Here is a 17,526-nt window from a genome sequence, read left to right on the forward strand (position 1 = left end):
TGCTAAGAGATTCTGACCTGGGGGTGACCACCAAAAATCTTTACAATGTGAAAGCTTGAGGGTGCTCCTCTTTTAGTGCTGCAAAAAAGCAGGAGTAAAACTCTTCCTAGACATTTTGGGGGTACGTTCTTCCCCCTTCTGCCCCATCTGAAACAAGGTTAATACCTCTAAATAATGATTCAAGTAAAGTTATGGGAGTTGGGGTAGAGGCAAAATGAGAAAGGAGGAGTTGAAAAACCCCTTGAAACCACTGAAAGTATCCATGTGTTTCTTGAAATTGTTCTCCCGTGGACCAAAGATTGAGACACTTTCCCCCCTACCGAGGATGTGTGTAACTCCATTGGTTCAAAGATTGAGACACTCTGCCCCCTAAAAGGGGTGTGTGCTCCATGGGCTTTGGAACATCAATTGTTTGAATTGTTTGAAATATTACAAGTGGCAGAAGAGGAGGCCAAGATTATTTTTGTTGTATGCTACTCTCTTCAAGTCTGTGTCAAGGAGGGTAAGTCTTGGAGGGTACAAGTTTGGACTTGAAAGCCTCTGACACCCTGAAGAGGCTTACTTCTCTTACTCCTGTTCTTACTATCAGATCTTACCTCAATCTACCCCTCTATCGTCTCTTCCCTCCTTCCTTCCTACTACTCTAACTCCTCACCTCGAGCTATTCTCCCAATGTAATCTGTATCTCACTCTACATTGATAGTTACTCCTATTCCCCCACTCACTATCACTCTTACTATTCTATCTCTCCTACTATTTCCACTTCGTACTTAACCCTCACTATCAACCTCTAATATTGCTCTCCTGCTTCTTCTACTCACTAAAATACTCTACTACCTATTCCAATATTATCCTTCACCACCACTACCATTACTACTACTTACTCCCACCAATTCTCCCACGATTCTGGTACTCCCACTATCAGTACCTTCACTCCCAACTACTACTACCTCCAGCAATACTACCACTAACACTCTGTTACTCCTACTCTACCTCTACTCCTCACACTTTCCGCTCTCACGCTCAACACTCCACAGACCCCCAATGGCCTCCGCACTCCAATCGCTCTCTCCTCCTCTGGTCTCATGGACGCCTCCTTCACCCCCTCCTGTCCTCCCCCGACTAACCGACTCTTGCGCACACACCTCCTTACATACCCCAACCCCTTCCAGGATTGGCCACTTGTCTTATCCAACCATTTACCAAGGTGGAGGGGGTGACAGCGGAAAGTTATGGGAGGGCTTAAGAGGGGTTGCAAGCCCCTCCCCTTTCCAACATGGATCCTGATGGGGTCCAGGGATGTTGAATATGGAAGGCCTCCGTGGGGCATTTTAATATAATAATGATATCCTTGGTGTCATAGTGGGCTACTCTTAAGGGCTTTAGTTGTATATATAACAATCCCTGGTGGGTTAGTGGAGGCTTTCAAGAGGCTCTTGTGGAGGCCTTTATTTAAAAAACAAACTCCCTGGTGGCCTAGCGCGGCTCCCTACTCTTGCAGGCTCCTACAGACACGATCTGCTGGAGCTGCGCCGTTGTTGTAGTTAATAATTGTTGTAGTTAGTAATAATAATATATAATATATTTCTTATATAGAGCTACACACCCATAGGTCTCAGTGCGCTGAAATAACAGAAGACATTATTATCCCACAGATATGGGTTGCTTGACCGAGGTCAAACATTTGCAGTGGAATTGATTATATTCGATTTCGCCGCAAACCTATTTGACCTTCGGTCAAACAAGCCAAATCCCTGGCCCGGCAGCAGCCCTATATCCATCCCCCTTCCCTACTTACCTTATTGCAGTCCACCGGCGCTTCTCTAACACCTCTGCGGCGTCAGTTCCGTCCTTGCAAATCGGGTCAGAACTAACGCTGCAGGGTTCCTTTCTCTGTTTTCTATAAAAATCCCCTGCTTCCAATGTCCCAGAAGTGAGGGACACCCCTGCAACCCCCGTTCCAATTATAGCGAGCAAGGGGAGCGGGGGACACCCCTGCAACCCCTGTTCCCCCTGTTCGCCATAATGAAACCGTATGGCCTAGTTGACTACATTTTTGGTTGTACGATCATTTCGTACAGCCTAAATTTGGTCAACTAGGCCATACAGTAATTTATTTTCGGTCAAATTGGCCAATTTTTTATCCCACAGAGTGGCACTCAATTTATCAACCTCGGAAGAATGAAAGGCTGAGTTGACCCTGCTGGGATTTGAGCCTGCCACAGCAGGCTGCGCACAGATATCGGTGGTGAGCGCTTAGCTCACTGTGCTAGCTGACCGGCTGTACCCCCGAGAGCCACATGTAACATTGCTGTGTCCTCTAGCGGCTGGTGTTGCCACGTTTGTAGTATCGCTTGGTTTTCTTGCAGACTGCTGCAGTGTCCCTCAGTGTTCCTCTGCGGTGGCAATGCCGCCGCCATGTCCAGATTGAGGTAAGGAGGGGCTGAGAAGGGGCCTGCCTGCACCCAGGCACAGGGGAAGGTAGTTGGGGGTCGGGCTCCCTCCCCATCTTAACAAGGCCCCTACGCTGGCCCTATCACACAGACCATCGAACAGTAGAGATGTTATGTTGTCTTGTGCTTCTGACATCAACTTGATGCTCTTTAGCCATGTAGTCCTTCTGATTCCCAGACTTATGCACCACCCAAAATAAGAGATAGTTACATGTCCAGCACAACTTCCAGCATGTCCATGGAACAGTGTTTGGCATCTGCAGTACCATCAAAGAAAAATTACTGAATTCTCTCATGACAACCAAACAGAAAAAGAGTAATGTCCCAAGAACTGCATGAGCATTGGCCCATCTAATGTGAAGAGAACTACTGAGATTCACCGTTGTCACTATTCCATCCAAGGCTTTCTTTGTTTCTGATGAAGCAGAGGTTGAATCCCTGCTCTGTGGGAGATCCACATTCAAGAGTGGCAGGCGTGGCAAAGGTGGGAGCTGCGGCAACAACTGTGGAGGTACCATTTTGCTGCAGTGGGTTGCGCTATCTCAGAGATCAAGTCCTAATGGGAGGAGAAGTCCTAATCTGCTCACGTTTCTGGAGGAATGAGTCCTGCTGATGTAAATATGGACATCGTTGAAGATGGGATTGGGCCATCTTATTTAAGGAAGGTGACCTCCTCTTACTGGGATCCTGTACAGGCTTGGATCCGAGAGATCGGACTTAGTGCGCATATCCACTACAGTAACATATGCTAGTTTGCCTGTATAATGTGGAAAATAAGATTCATGGGAAGCTCATACCCTAAGGAGGTGGTATCAACTAGTCGACCTTTGGCTGAAAGATGAAACCTGCTTGATAATAGAGGCATTGCCTCTATCATGGTTGACTGAGCACTGTGTTTTGAACTGCGTGTGCCACATGTAAAGTGGTGACAGGATCTGAAGAGCTCAGTGTCTCACACAGGTTATCAGGGCTCAGCACCCACCCACTGTTGAGCTGCTACAGTGGTCTTAGTTTTCTTCCACTTTCAAATGTTCAGAGAACCCAACATACGATCCTCATCTTTATGGCATGCATGTAAAGAGTTTGAACTGGCTTTTCTGTCCTTTGATTTTTGCCCTTCTTTGACAGGTTTTTTGTCCAACAAAAGGTGGAGGTGCCCTTAGCGTGAGGGAAATGTGATGCAGATGTTTTTGTCTTGTTTTAAGTGAAATGTTTTGACCCATAGGGAAAACCCTAGATTATAATGAATTAGCACTGCCAGGTACCTCGCTATGAGGGCCAATGAAAGGCCATTGAAAAAACACATCAAGTTCATTCCCTGTATTAGGTCTGACAGGACCCTCAGCCGTTAAGCAGTGACTAACAACTACACTATGGTATAGGGTTCTGGGAACCCCTGCCATTTCAGCAAGTGATCGGAAACGAGGTACCTCATCACAGTTCCTCTGAGAAAAAAACGCATTCGTCTCTTTTAAGTCAGTGGGCCTCATTAAAAGCTTGGAAGTATTTCGGTGGTAAATCTGCTGAAATATTGCCAAACAGAATTGCTGATACCGTCACTTGATCCTGCTGATTTACTGCAGGATTGCAAGCGGTGGTAGGGGGTGTAAATTTCCATTTCTTGGGGTCAATCAGACTCTATGGGGATTTTGGCGGAATTACTGCCAGCGGTAATTCCGCCGGTGGTAATTCTGATGATTTAGCCGTTTCTTGGCCATACGGTGGAGGATTTACCTCCAGCCTTTTGCTGGAGGAAAATGCTCCACCTCAGCACAAAACTTGTTTGGTTGGGTGTCAGAGCGGTGATATTATGCTGCTTATATCCCTCCAATATACCTGCATTTTCAGACATTCCACATTATATGTAACAGGGAACCTTTCCCCCCACAGTTTCGCCAGCAGGTAGCATTTGTACCAGCCTATCAGGTGGCATACAGCTTCTGTATAATACAGCTTCCGCTTCTGTTTAGTAGCTGGTAGTTAGTTTCTGCAAACTGTATGCAAGGGGTGGGCTTTTTCAGTTTGTCACATGCTTCTTCTCACTCTTATTGTGAAATGTCTCTACCTACGTCCACATCTCATTTCCTCAGAGATGATCTAGTTGAAGTTTTATCTGAGTCTTCCAAGATTTTACATATACTTGAGATCAATCTTTTGAGGGATGTATTACTCGCCAGCAGTTTTTCAAATGTGGACAGTGGCCGTCATGCCACTTTTATAATTTGTGGATGCAATACCTAGTGTCTGAGGTGAAGGTACTGGAACTTCTCTGTTTCTTGGAGCATGAACTCTCTTTTACACTCAAGCAAAGTGTTTGTTTCCTCCTCTAAACATGCCACTTATAAACCAACCCCTGCTCTCTCTCGAAGTAATGCATGCATTTTTTTCGTTTGCAGGTCAAAAGTCTATGTTGTTTTGTATCGGACTGAAAGGCGAGGGGGAAGGTTGTTAACCCTGCCTGGCTTGCTAAATCATCCTATACTGCCACTGTAGATCTAGTTACTCGGTTTACATGTAGTGATGCCAGTCTGCTTGCTTTGGGTACCCAGATCCAGCGCCACATATCCCCTCCACCCACTGCTGTATGCATGCTCACCACTGTTTCTCTGATTCCACTTTGCACCACTCACCTAAGATTCTCAGGTGAGCTGCCTGGTAGTATTTCATAAGGTTAGGAAATCCCAGACCTCCTCTGTGAAACGAGGCTAGCACAGAGGATTTCCTAATTTTAGCTCGTTTCGCTTTCCACACAAAACTTAGCAATATATTTTGTAGCTTCCCTGGGTCTTGTTTGGGAACCCTTATGGGTATGGCCTGGAAAAAGTTATGTAATTTGTGAAGGACCATCATTTTAATTATATTGATTCCCCCTATTGAAATTTACTTTACTTGTATGTTACTCCACTGTCAGGCTACTGCCGCTCTCACCAAGGTCAGTTTCCCCCAGATAACTGTTTTAATACATCCTAATTTGTGTTGCCATTGGTATCCTCTTCCCTATTTCGATTAAAATATTCAGCTATGCTTGATTCTATTTCTTGTCCCACTACCGGGTCCTTCAGCGTTTTCGGCGCGAGCATCAATAGTCTCTCCTTAGATTCTTCTTGGTGGTTATGAATCTGTAGCATTACTGGAGCATGATCAGTTATTGTTTTCAGTACCATTTCTACAGATCAGACCCAGCTATGTAGAGATTTTAATTATCAGATATAGTCAATACCTTAATATTTTGTGTGCACAAGTGAATAAAATGAAAATTCTCTTTTGTTTGCATGGAGTACTCTCCAAGTGCACTCTAACCCTAAATCTTCTACACACTTTTTAAGTGCGGCTGAGGCATTTGATGTATTTGCTCTAGTACTGTTGGCGTGGTCCAAGTATTTGGCCATGACAATATTTATATCACCAATTACCAATTCGCCCTCTGAAAAGTGTGAGATCTTGGGTATCAACTCCTGCAGGAATTCCTCCTGATGTGTGTTAAGTGCATATTTAGAACATAGTGTTATTTTGCATGCTCCCAATAATCTCTTAACTAATATTACGTTCCACTCTTTGTCTCGCCAAGTGTGCATTGTACAGGATGAACTTCCATGTTGCAACCCCTGCTCTTTTATGTTGGCTTGAAGAAAAAAGCTGGACTGGGAATAGCCCTGATCTCATGCTATGTTCGTCAGCACTTAATAAATGTGTTTCTTGAATAAAACTGATATCTGCCTCTAAATTTTGCAGCAGGTTTATTAGAAGCGCTCTCTTGTTGGGCGAGTTGAGACTTCTAATATTCAATGATACAATCTTAACCATTATTTGTCCATTGTCTTACTTGGCTAATGAACTGGGCTAATGAACTGGGCTCAACTGAGCAGTAACCTTATGTCCATGTTTGCCCTTGCAGATCTTTTGCACCCGGCACCGTTAGTTAAATACCCTGATTGGTTATTATTTCTTAACATTCCACACGTGCGTCATTGGCCATAAAAGATAGCACCTACGCGTCCCATGACAGTAGAACTTCGCCAATTTGTATTGCGTCAGTTCCAGTCCCACAAGCCCTCATGACAGCTCTCGAATTACACTTCCTTACATTTAGCAAGTTCACTTAGCCAGCTTGCTGCAGATTGGTGTTCTTCCTCTGAGAGTCGCTTTTTTGCGTTTCTGTTTTGGCCTCAGTCTTCCGTACTCTGAGATGTCTTGTTCCTGGGGATTTCCCTTCTGGTCTTCGAGTGTCCGGTCGTGCTGCTGGGTACCTAGTATCTTCCAGCCTTGTTATTTTGGGTTGTGTGAGAAACCTGAAAGTGGCTCACCCATTAGTCCCCAGGGATCTGTCCTCCAAGTGGCCAGGACACGGCCATCGCTATTGGACCCAGTTCCGGGGGATGGACCAGTGCGGCAGGATCACCTGGATGAGGGGACTTTGGGGAGTGGAAGTGGGACACCAAAGGATGAGACACGGTATCCCCTTCCTTATGACACCTTTGCCCCATCCTAGCAGGTAGGATACTTAGAAACTCAAACCCCCCCCTTTCCCAACACAAACACCTTCTCGCAGACAGTTCACCGTGAATGACAACAGACTAACACCAGAGCCGTATACCTGAAATGTCCCAATGCAAGGGTCAGGCAGAGTCAGGCAATAACTGATAATTACACACAACTAACTTCCATCACACTTCCCCACATGGATAAAAGGCGGAGCACGAAAGCACACTCTGAGCAAGGTCAAACGCACTAGGAAGCAGCGATTCCGGATGGCAGTTTAAACTGAGGAGAAAGGCGGCGAAACCAAAGAGGACGACAAGGAGGCAGTTACCCATGTCCTTTTCACAAAGGGATTGCGACTTTCAAGAAGCCTCAACCAAAAGAAACATAAGACGAGGAATCACAGCTGATGAACAGTGTAGCGTGTGTCAAAGGTACACAGGGCCCTCCCGCATTGATAGCCAAGGCGGGGAGAACCGATTGCCACTGTGGTATTGCCCTTGACTCTGACAGCAAAGTAACGCCAACGAGTACAGCACAGCCGGTGAGTCAGGAGAAACTGACAGCACACCGGACTGTGTTATGCTCAAGGTTGCAAGTGGCAACATTGTATGAACAAAGAGCTTGGGTGCAATTGAACTTTATGAAACCCAGTTAGGTACCAGATACAGAGTGGGCCGGCGCCACGTGGGTGCTTACTCGGTCTCGATTTGGTACCCCCTAGAGCGTGTAAATATTGAATGGTGAAATCCAAGTGGCCCTGCAGTGGGTTAAGTTAAATCCTGTGCACATTGGAAAGACTTTGATGGCCTACGAAATGAAATGTGTCTAAGCCCGGAAGAGGGGGGACTAATTGGTTAAAAGGGGATCTGAGCCCGGAAGAGGGGGATCTGGGGTGAACTAACCCGTGAAGATATTGCTGTGGCAAATGTGAACCTGACTGAGGGATGCCTGCGAATTAAAGCTGGTCCGAACCCGGCTGAGGGAGGCTTATTGTGGAAGAAGGATCTGAGCCCAGCTGAGGGGATCCCGGGCGAAGAGTAAGTCAACCTACTTGAATTTTGGAAAGGAACTTTTTGGTACATGAGACCCTCTGAAGCAAGAGACTTTGATTAAAAGAGACTCGGGCACAGAAAGCCCTGATGTTGGTTAAAGGAACTGTGACCTTGTGCCGAAGAAGCCCATTAGTGTGCTGTGCTCGAGTGACCCGCCTTGTCCCAAGCTAAAAACGTGGGAAAGGGAGGTCAACGGCCTGAACATCCTGACTTATCATTTTGTGAACTCTTCTTTCTTTTTGTGAACATTATCCCACACTATTTTGCAGCATAGCGGTAAGGATTGGCAATTTCTTTTTTTCTAGTATAGGCCCTCATCATTTAACTAGACTCCACTAGGACTGTATCATTATTATTATTTGATGGTCATAGCTTGCTCCCATCTTAGTTTTAGATATACGTTTTCCACACCCCTGGTAAAGTTCATTAAACACCCTTAAACTGTGATAACTTGGTCTGTCTTACTTTGATACCATGCCTTCCTTACAGTTGGGAGTCCTTGAACTAAAAATGTAGTCCTTGCTGGTAGAGCCATCTGAAACTGATATGTTCTGCTCTCAATGTGTCTGTAATTAGTTTAAGCTGCCTCCTGCAATGCAGTGTTGTCCCTGAGATGTCCGGGAACAATTGGATATTATCTCCTCCGAAATTAGGGGGCGCCTTGTTCCATTGCCATCTTTAACAGTCTTTCTTTGGAAGTACATGGTTGGGGTTTGAAAAGAATATCTCTCGGATTACTGTTTCCTTCCTCCAGTCCTGGAACTAAACACTGTGCTCTAACCAACCATATATTGTCTTCTGGTCCAAGAGGGAGGATGTCTTAAAATCTGTTTTAATAAGGGTCTCATATCGTTCCCCTTCCTTCCTTCCTTCCTTCCTTCCTTCCTTCCTTCCTTCCTTCCTTCCTTCCTTCCTTCCTTCCTTCCTTCCTTCCTTCCTTCCTTCCTTCCTTCCTTCCTTCCTTCCTTCCTTCCTTCCTTCCTTCCTTCCTTCCTTCCTTCCTTCCTTCCTTCCTTCCTTCCAGAATTGGAAGTCTGATGTTCCCTCTTCTTGATATAGTTTTTAGATTTTCACATTTAAGAGTCAGGTCTTCGGCAAGCTCATATAAGGCCTGAAAGTTACTCTGGACTTTGGGCATTGCGTGCATTAGTTCTTCAGCTGCCTGTTACATCGCATTTATTCTGGCGCTCCCACTTCTGTTTGGATAGCAGCAATATTTTTACTCTGCTCATCTCGCAATGAAGTCATTTCTTTGGTATCAGGTAATAAAATTGTGGCAAAAATGTCGTTGGTAAAATAAATTGTGGCAAAAATGCTGTGGTTTGACCCGGTAAAAGTGTACCCCATTATACCATTTAAGGGGAGCGGGGCTGTACCCCGCTCCCCTTAAATAGTATAATGAGTCCGGGGGTTGCAGGCGTGTCCCCTTCATCCTTTATATGATTGTGGCAGCAAAACCACAGCATTTCTGCCGTGATATTTTGTATTCACAGCCATTTTGTATCCATTTTTGCCACGATTTTAAGACATGGAACAATTTCTTGTTTGAGGGAGTCTTTTAGTCCTTTCATGGATTCTAGTAAATCTTTGTTTGTGAAAGAAACTAGCGTGGGACGTCTGTCCTCATCTTCTCCTTCCATCCTAGAGCAGCTTTGCGGGGTCGATCTCCCAGGTGTTTTAAGGAAGGTGCTGATATTCCCCCTAGCTGATTATCCACTGCTTACTCATGGGCCCAACTTGTACGATGGGTTGTGGTGCAGTCTAGACTTGGTTGTGGATGTCTTTTGACTTCCCAAGGTCAGTTTCCTCCTTCTCTGTCTTAATGAATGAAACTATCTGTATGGAGTCAGAGACTACCCTGTTTGTTGTTGGGCGTCAGTTATATCACTTTCAGGCTCTCGCCTCCACCCGGGCCCTGTGGTTTTTAGTGGATCCCTTTGTTAAATTCATTCAGTCTCTATTCCAGCATCATTAATTATTAGTATGGCCTCAACTTGCAGCCTTTCAGTCATTCCTTGTCTTATCTTGCTCAAATGAACCACTTCTTTCTTCTAAATCTTGTTCCTAATCTTCCCTAGTGGTTGGCTTAGAGGTGTCTTGTCTCTTTCCTTAGACCAGTAAAGCTCTTCATCAGCGCACAAATAGTTTGGTGTCTTCTTTCTTGGTACTAGCTTGGATTTCTCCACGCATTGCTGGTTGTATCCTATGCAGATGTAGCCTGTGTGTCCAGGGCTTAGGGGTTTCCCCATACTGTAGAGCTTAACAGAATTTCTAGTTTGCTGCCAGTCTAGAACCCTACTTACCTATCTTCTTCCCGTTCCGTTGAATAGTTTCCCGAGCTCCGTGGTGGGAAGTGAAGTTCGCTCCGTGTTAGGGGGGCATTACCACTTACCCGCTAGCGGCTCTTCCAAGGGGGTGCTAGCTGGGGCCCTCTGTGAGTGATGACTCTGTCTGCTGCATTCAACGCTGGCACCCAAACCCGGGCCCCAGTCTGCAGGTCTCCCGCTTGTTACCTGCTCTATGCAACAATAGCCATTTATTCGTTCTGTCTTAGCTAGAGGCTCCATGGTTGTCTCTTTCAAAATACGTTTCTCCTACCACATCACGACCCTCTTTGGGTCCACCTCTCGGGGAGCGTTGCGGATCATGGCTAGGTTGTCAGTCTTCTTTGTGGAAAACCCCTTCAAAGCTCTGATTCAAAGGTCGCCTGCCATCTTCAAAGACAGGCCGTCAGTTCACTGCTGATTCCCTCCAAGTTGGACGGTCTTCAAGTTGATCTGCATGAATGCCAAAGGTTCAGTCACTGAAGGCTACTTGTTAGATGGTTTTGTGAGTTAGATTCACAAGGATTCCATTTTTATAGCAACACAGTGCCAGAGATCCTTCAATGCGCAGCAATCTCAGCTGCCACCAGCCATGCCCTATCTGCCGAATAAGACTTTGAGGTGTCCTAGAGCAGATCAATCTACCTTTGCGCCTTGCAGCCTGCAACGAATATACACAGCTTTGTTGCAACTTCTCTTGAGTCCTTGTGATATGAAATAGAAATAATTTTGATGAGTTTCTTCGGCAAAAAATTGTTCGGAAAAACACTCGCCGAAAAAACAGGTGTGTCATATCATCAACACCTGTTTTTGTGGCAGGTGTTTTTCCGGACAATTTTTTGCCTAAGAAACTCATTGAAATTATTTTTATTTTATTTTTGGGGGGTTCCCCCCACAAGCCCCTCTTGCTCTCCCTATGTTTTACTGTTCCCGACCCCCCCCAAAATGTATATACCCTTTCTGACTCCCACCCAAAAAAATCCAATGTGTTTTTTCGGCAAACATTGGTCAGAAAAACACCCGTCGAAAAAAAGGGGTGTCGATGATAGGACATCGAACCCTTTAGTCTACCAAATGCAATTTCAACCTCTGTGCCATCATTCGACCTGGCTGCGTAGTTCTGTGGCTTTGACTACTTCTCCAGTTTTCCCCACAGTTTAAAAGCTAAAGCTGGCAAGCCAGCTTAGTTAGATCCAGGCAACACAGACATGGAGGGGTCTCAATGCATGCAGAATTACTGAACTGAATTTTCCCAATCAGTGAAAAGGACAGATCTGAGCCTAACCCTTTACTGCATTACTGAGAAGTTAAATCTGGTGACCCTATTGTATAATCAATGTGAAGTTCCTTTCAGATCAAAGCAAAAGATAGGTGGAAATGCTACCTTAGAACATGGATAGCAAGTACTAACACCACAAAGGAGTAAAAAAACTGACCCAAACAAATAAAACCGGAGACAACTGTTCTGTTGGAACCAGGAGTATAATAAGGAAAAGATAGAGAAGACATTTTCCTGGCTGGATCTATACTCCTATATACAAATCTGACGACGAAAGATCTGGCAAGAATATAGTAGGAGCTCATTCTTAATAAATAGTTCAACTGAAAAAATTAATGGATAAACGAAAAAAAGAGCTTTAGACCGCAGAAAGGGAGATCGGTGAAGGATGAGACTGTGAAAGATTTAGACAAAGGGAACAGAGACATAATGCCAACATATTTGGTCTATGGACAGAAACACTGGAAGCTATAATTAAAGAAAACAAAACACTGTTGTACAGAATGGAGTTGATAAGGAACACTGCTCATGTAACCAGATAAGCGTCTTGTGTTTCAGTGTGGGCTCAAAGGGTGAAAAAACAATCTGTACCGTGACCTCTAGTGACTGTTTCGACAGTCAAAGTTTCGACTGACAAAAGTTTTTTTAATGGGGGGTACCCCCCCAAACCCTTGTTTAATATTAAAAAAAGAAATTCAAAACTTTTTTTTCGGTACTTTTGTTTCGTAACTTTTGTTATTCGAAACTCTTCATTCGAAACTTTGCCTGGACACCTTCCATATAACAGTGTTTCCTGACTCCATAAGAGTGTTTCCTGACTCACATTACTATTACCATTGCATGTAAAATGTCAGTATTTTCACATTTGACCATCCCATGTCCAAGTTGCTTGCCAGAAGTTTGCTATTTTCTGTGACTGCCAAAGATTTTGAGGCTCTTTTTGTGGCCTGTGCAAAATGATCACTGCTCACATGGAACTCTTCAATACATTTCAACAATCCATTTTCAAATTTGAACTACCTTCCACGGTAGTTAGATTCCCGTCAGACTTCTCCTCTACTTTGCTCTTCTTCTAATGGAGAAACATAGGAAAATGAACCTCCTTCCTTTACCAAAGAGCAAACAAAATAGGAACCAAGAGGCAGTTCAATCGTTTCTTGAGAGTGTCCATTTACCTATGCTATACACTGCAGAGTTGGAGAAATTGGAAAATCTGATCACTATAGAACAAATTATTTAAAGCTCCACTCTGACCCATACGGATTTATCCATTCACTTTTGTAAAACATTTCAGTGACAGCTCTTAGCCTAGTTGGTTAACCTATTTTATCAAATTAAAGATCAAGGACATTCACATCTATCTTTAGGGAGGCCATAATTAGTGCACTAATGGGAAAGGGTCATTTACTTGGTGGGTTGTATATCGAGATGGCACATGAACGTAAAATCCCAGTAGTGCTTATCTTGATCAATGCTGAGAAGGCGTTCGACCAGGCTGAGTGGAGCTTTCTAGTGGAAGTCTTGGATAAAGCTGGCACTGGTAGGGGTTTAGGAAAGCAGTAATGAGAGCCCAGGGCCCAGATTATAAGAAACATTTTTCCCTGGGCACTGCCACTCCTCAGGAGTACTCCATATCGCCACTACTGTTCGCCCTCGTAGTGGAGACCCAGGCATAGGCGAGAGACAACAAAGAAATCTCTGTCGTAGAGTATGCCGGAAAAGACATTTAAGTTCTACCTTTTTATCAATGATATTCTCCTCTAACTGTCCCACCCAGAAAATGCAATTCCAATGAATCTCCTGATATTCTAAATTGAGTTGCTGAACCTCCACATGCCCAACCCCACTCAATGCAGTTAAAGTAGTCTCCTCTTCCAGTTTTGACAAGCATTTTTTAATATTTAGCAGTCGTCCTAACTAGGAAATCAATAAGCTTTATGCAGCAAAAGTCACACACTTTCCATATACAATAAGAGAAGACTAAGGTTATTAGAAGATGCTTACGTCCTTATGATTGGAGAGGACAGTATAGTTCAAAATGAAATTCCTGAAAGACATCCAAAGAATTGTCAAACCTCACCAATCACAGTTCTCGCCAGATATTGGCTGGCTTTACAAAGGGACATTATGAACTTCATATGGAAAGGATGCCAGCCCAGGGAGGCCAGGAGGATTATGTTTCTTCCACAGTCTCTTGTCCAAATATCATAACAATTTTCATGTAGCGCAGCTGAGAATAACAGGTGAGTGCTGAATTCATGCTCTACTAAGCAATGTAAGCTTCTGAAGTATGCAATAGCAGGCCATACTCTGTGGTACTTATTATAGGCAAGTAAGGGGGATAGACCTTTAATTAATTACATTATTTTGCATTTATAGTAGTATACGGATTACCCTAAGATAGTGTGGGACAGCATGGCCATCAAAAATGTGTCTCATCCTTCCCTGGCACACTTTTCCTATCCATGGTAATTCTCAATTCACTGCAGCATATAAAGTGAGGGATTCTGATTACTGGACGCGTGGTGTGTGTGAATTGGCAAACAGGGAGATTAAGTAATTTTAACCTTGTAAGGAAGATTTTGTACTGGGAAAAAGAGAGCAATTCCAGTATTTCAAAGTACAACATTGGCTGTGTGACAAAGTCAACCGCCTCACTTTGGTGCCCTGTAGTGAAGTGACCAAAGGTCTCCCCAAACCAGCGGGTGATGGGCATGGGGGGTGCTATGAGAAGGGTTCCCTGGCCACCCTCACATGGTCCCCGCCTAACGACAGGGGCCATTCACATGGCATCAACTAAAGACAAGGTTTCTTAAAGGGGCTCAGACCCTACACATGGGAAGCCAAGATAATGCGAGAGCTGGAAAATTGGGTTCTCCCCAATACCACAGCACAGGTTTTGTGCATCTCCTGAAGTTAGTGATCCTGCAGTTACTTGCCTTTTAAGGGTACTGAGGGATGGGGGGTCCCCATCTGTGCTGCCATCAGTGCTGGCATGCATATGCAGAGCAAGAGCGGTGGACCTCAATTAGGAAAAGATAGGATCAGGGAATTTATCCAGGGGGGCAGGCTCAAGGCTTGACAAGCTGAGCGAGGACCACCTAAGAGGAGGGACTGGCCAGCCCAAAGTCCTACATCGGAATAGGGAGCCCATTAGTTCATCCCTAATCCAGATGCCTGAAGAGACTTATCCTTATCCCCTATATCAAGGGAGAATCTGGAAGGCAGGACCTAGTTGTGGCAGACAGAGGGCGGGCTGCCCAACAGGGGGATGGGACAATTCAAAGTACCACAGTAGGGCTATAGACAATTACAGGAGGTGGAGTGAAACAGACAATCCCCATCTTAGTTCCTCACCTGAATACGCTTTCTCCAGAGAGCCAGAGAAGCCCTATAAAAAGCAAAAGGCTCAGTCTCAGGTTAGAAGCAGTGGGAGGAGCAGAAGATTGGAGGAAGAAGACTGGAGCTGCTTTGGAAAGGATGGAGGAGAGAGCAGGAGGCCCTGGAAGGGGAGGAGAGTCCAGCAGGCTTGAAGAGAGGTCCAGAGGGCTAGGCCATACTGGTACCTGGGAGTCTGAGGAGAGACCCAGAAGACCAGGCTGGAGTGCCAAAAGAACTCGGTCTGCTGATAAAGAGTGAGGGTGCGGTGGCCAATAAAGATGTCCAAGAAGGAAAATAGTTCCCAAACGGGCAAAATAGGTGATAGTGGGACAGCCCTAGAAAGTGAGAGAAGTTGTGCGCAAGGAGGTGAAGGCTAGAGAACTAAATAATGTGAAAGTGGTGGCAAGACAGCCCAAAGGGTTAAAGCAAATGATACTGAGATTGATTTGGAGAGTGGAGAAAGGTGCACCGAAAGGGGTTAATAAGGTAGCAGAGAGGAGAATCTGACGAGTGGAGACAGCTGTGTGCAAAGGGGTGGAAAAGATGGAGGTAAAGGGTGGGTAAGAGGAGTCAATTGTACACAAATGTATGAAGAAGTTGATATTTGGAGACAATTGGAGAATGGGTAAATGTGTGCCCAAAGGGGAGAAGAAAGTGATAGCTTGAGAGTGGGGGAAGATTTGACCCAAGTGGTGGACAATATGGCGAGAAAGAGTTGCTAAATGAGAGAATTGCAGCCAAAGGGGCGAAGGAGTAAAGAGAGATCTGAAATAGTGATAGTTGTTACCAAAGGGATGAACAAGGTGGCATTGATGAAAAACTGAAGCAGAGAGGTAGTGGGGGGAGAGAAGGCCAAAGCTCTGAATGGGAAACAGCTGATGGCAAAAGGGGAGAAGAAAGTTACAAAGATTATAGAGGGGGAGAATTGGTACACTGACCACAGGTGGCTAGAGAAGGAGAGAATTAATGAGAGGAGAGATTGAATTTGTAAACAGTTTAATTGCAGAGATCAACAGCCTAAACAGACAGGAAAATATAGGAAACTAAAGAGGGGAAAGGAAGAGTAGTTGGCCACCGCATCACCCTATCAAGCTTCCTTGGCTCACCTTCTGGACCGTGCAAAGTGCCAAGAGTGATGCCCTACCACCTGTTTATGCTGATAATGGAGACGGAAGACTTTCAAGGGGGGAGACTTCCTTATAGACAACACCAAAGGGATCACGTTTGAGTCTCACCCAGAGTGTACCAGCAAGGTCAAGGAATGAAGGCAAACGTAAGCTGAGGCATCTTCGTGAAACCAGAGATTAACCCAGCCTTGAGGAATCCAGTGGCAGGCAATTCCGGATACCGGAAGAACTAGAGACTTTTTCTCTGTGTAAAAATACTTCGCTTTGTGCACCATTTTCACTTTACAGCAGGGGAACCTTGGTATCTCCTGAGAATGAACGATATTGTGAACTTTGTGTTTCCTCGGGTTTTTGTTAGAAATCACTAGATACATCCTAATACGTTTTCAATTGCACTTTATGCCATTCCTGTTTAATATTTTGTTATAGAGTTCCCTTACATTTAAGTTTTCTGGCTTTGTCTGTTTTTTTATCCCAGTTTCCTAGGTGACTAATTATACATCATAACATCATGAAGCCAGTAACCATACCCCTTACAAGCTGTGACAAAATTATCTTCTCCTCACTGTGCTTAAGGGTCCGTTTCTCAAATGTATATGCAGACTTGAATACTCTGAAGGAGGAAGTAGAGAGAGCGTATGTTTAAAGCCTGGCTTAGGGATATGAGCATGGAGTTGGGCAGGGACGTGGCAACAAATGTTGTCAAGGGCTTTTGCATCCTCCACCTGCACACAACACATGGAACAATACTTTAAAATCATATTTACATGGTAGTGGGTTCCAGAAAATCTATAACACTGTGTATTGGGGTAAACCGGTTTGTTCTGGGGGTGATGAGAGGGCACATTCCGGTACATCTGGTTACAATGTGCTATGCTAGAAAAGCTGTGGGAGCAGACTGTTGCAGAGATTTAGGGAATTAGTGAACAGCGACTCCCCACAGACCTGAGGATATGTTTATTGAGCTATTACTAAGGCGAATATGCACCACCAAAAAAGACTAGTGATGTCATAATCAAAGGTTTACAGGCGGGCAGGCTAGTTATTGGGAGGATATGGACGTTCAGTAAGAGCCAGAATTATTTTAATGGTATATAAAAATAATGTGGGCTATTGTCATCAATGAAAAGTTAATTATGCAATATGTGGGGACGTAGCTCTCCTCTTTCAGATATCGGGGTCCCTTCCTTCAATAAGTATTATTACATAACAAATTCTTTATACTTTACATGCCCAACTCATTGAAGGGCTTTGAGACTGTTGGACATCTGTACCATGTAACTGGCAAAAGTGCTAGCTCTTTCAATTTGATGTGGCATATCTTTTTCAAAATTGACTCAGCATCCTTGTAGTGAGGGTTTAGAAAGGGATGATATGACTTAGGGGTGGTAACATCATTAACTTCAAAAGGCGATCAACTTTCGGTAG

General features: G+C 44.6%; 1 protein-coding gene across 2 annotated transcripts in view; it reads right to left on the reverse strand.

Annotated features, from left to right (window-relative positions):
- LOC138528424 (mitochondrial ornithine transporter 1-like) overlaps positions 1 to 17,526 on the reverse strand; it is a 1,212,095-nt gene that overhangs the window by 507,071 nt on the left and 687,498 nt on the right. The window lies entirely within an intron of this gene.

Source organism: Ambystoma mexicanum, chromosome 7q (genome assembly GCF_040938575.1).
Source record: "Ambystoma mexicanum isolate Mex_15411 chromosome 7q, UKY_AmexF1_1, whole genome shotgun sequence".
NCBI lineage: Eukaryota > Metazoa > Chordata > Amphibia > Caudata > Ambystomatidae > Ambystoma > Ambystoma mexicanum.